The sequence below is a fragment of the Sinohyriopsis cumingii genome, chromosome 10 (assembly GCF_028554795.1).
Source record: "Sinohyriopsis cumingii isolate HCF-2022 chromosome 10, ASM2855479v2, whole genome shotgun sequence".
Lineage (NCBI taxonomy): Eukaryota > Metazoa > Mollusca > Bivalvia > Unionida > Unionidae > Sinohyriopsis > Sinohyriopsis cumingii.
Window position 1 is genome coordinate 115414894 of NC_142970.1, and position 2414 is coordinate 115417307.

Below are 2414 nucleotides of genomic sequence, written 5' to 3' on the forward strand. Positions count from 1 at the left end.
GACAAAGATTAGCTAGTGCCGTACATACACTACACAATATTAATCCCACATGTAAATCTTCGGCATGATGATATTCAACAAATATAATATACCTATCGCTAACTAAAATGGGTATGATGCACCACATCCAGTATCCAGTGATACTTGTATATGTCAAAATGCATTGACGTAGTCGAAATTGGCGGTGATTTCGTATATAAATTATTTTCCTATATCATAATGACTTGCCTAAGAATTTATTTATAGGATCCATTTCACTAATCGTATTCAGTGTTCAATATATTTTGCTGTTTCAAAGAACTAATGCAGAAAAACTTAACTTGATACAAGCCCAGTTTTAAGCTAGTCCCCAAAACAGTCCATAAATAGCATTTCACCCCTTGTCTTAAATTTAGAACAAAACATATGTCCCCCTTATCTTCTGTGGGAGTAACAAAACACTATCAAAATTTTCAAGAAAAATCCTAACTGGTAAAAAACACGCACAATTCAAGCATTACAATCAGAACAGGAGGCCCAAGTTTGCTGGTATCACTCACCTTTCATTCATAATTTACCGTCTATTTATTGAAACTGGATGAGAAATATAGAAATATATATCAAACAATTCACTGAATTTCATAGAAATATAGTCTCCAGTTCTAAAGAGTTAACGAGAGCTGCCTATCAGATGCAAGGTATCATTTTATCAAGCACATATCTAGCTTATAATAGGATATGTCTAATGCGATGACAAATACAAACTTCAGGTGGAACACACTACGATTAGAATTCGGTCTCTGATGAGACGAGAAACCCAGCCAGTGAAAATACAGTACTATCTAAACAATATCGTAGATCGTGACCCTAATCAACTATTCCAGACGAGACTATTTAACAACTTTTACAAATATCTGATTAGACATAGTTAGATAGTTGACAAAAATACCAATCAGATATAAAGGCAAATCAAATATTATGCCTGAATTCCTGTCATAATCATAATCAGGCCAGATTTGGATGACATAAGCCTGTTTACCGAGTTTGACTAAAATCTGATCAAAACACGTCACCAGTTGATATATATATATATATATATATATATATATATATATATATATATATATATATATTAAAAATCGGATCAGAATTATGATTGTATAGCGGAAATAACTTTCCGTCAGTTATATCCATGATCACATGGATCTTTATTCATGTAAATATCATCGATGATTTTCATGATATAAGCATATATTCTGAATTTGGTCACAATCATGTCACAGTTATGGCTTATATGATGGTAACAAGCGAATCCAATGAAATGTTAGATTACATCACCAGTATCAGTGGACCTCACTCATGGTTCAACCCATCCAAGATATTCATTATCTGTCCATATTTGTTGTTTCATCAAAATCGGATAAGAAACGCCGCATAAAGAATGGCAACAATATCAGATGCATGATTACGTCATTCTTCTCAAACTTGTCCAAACTCTTGATGATATAAGCATGCAGTCAACGTTTAATAAACATCAGATGAGAAATATGACTTCCATTAGGAATAACAAGCGCAGTCACTCAGATTCGAAGTCATCCAGTTAATATGAGTGGATTTCGCTCATTTTCGAAGTCGTGCGAGATCTTGATAATTTAAATATATTGTTCAGGTGTGATGGAAACAATTAGAAGTACGACCCGTATGAATATCAACAATGTCAGCTAATCAGACGTAAGATTACTTCAATAAAATTAGTTTTTCTCACTCTTTATCGTTCCCGTCAAAGATTTTTATAATGTAAGCGTATATTTCAAGATTTATCAATTCAGATCAGAAATTTGGCTTTCATAAGGGTAATCCAGTAAGCCCATCAGACCCAAGGTACTCTTACTAATATGCGTTAATCTCTCATTATCAAATTCGTCAGAAACTTTGAAGATATACAAATATATCCAAGTTTGATCACAGTAGGAAAATGTAGCTTCCAGCAGGGTAACAAATGCGGACTATCAGATTCAATGTCGCCTCAGTATTATGCAGCTCATTATCAAATTCTTCCCAATTTTAATATAAATACATATTGCAAGTTTTGATATAAATTGGATCACAGATAAGGACTCAAGAGTGGGAACAAGCATTTATTGACGGACAGACGACGAACGATGGACGACTGACGACGAAAGGTGGACGACTGATGACGAACGACAGATGACGACGGGCACAGGGCCATTTAATAAACTCACGCTTCATTACGGCCTGGTGAACTAAAAGTCTCGTGAACATAAATTATAATTTTACACAATATCCATGACCATTTTAATATTTCCATCTTTCAGGGTTCCCAATGGTTGCAGACAACAGGCACATGGTACCAAGACTGAAATTACGTAGCAAATATACTAATGGTGCACAGTTCGTTATGTCCTTTGTATGAA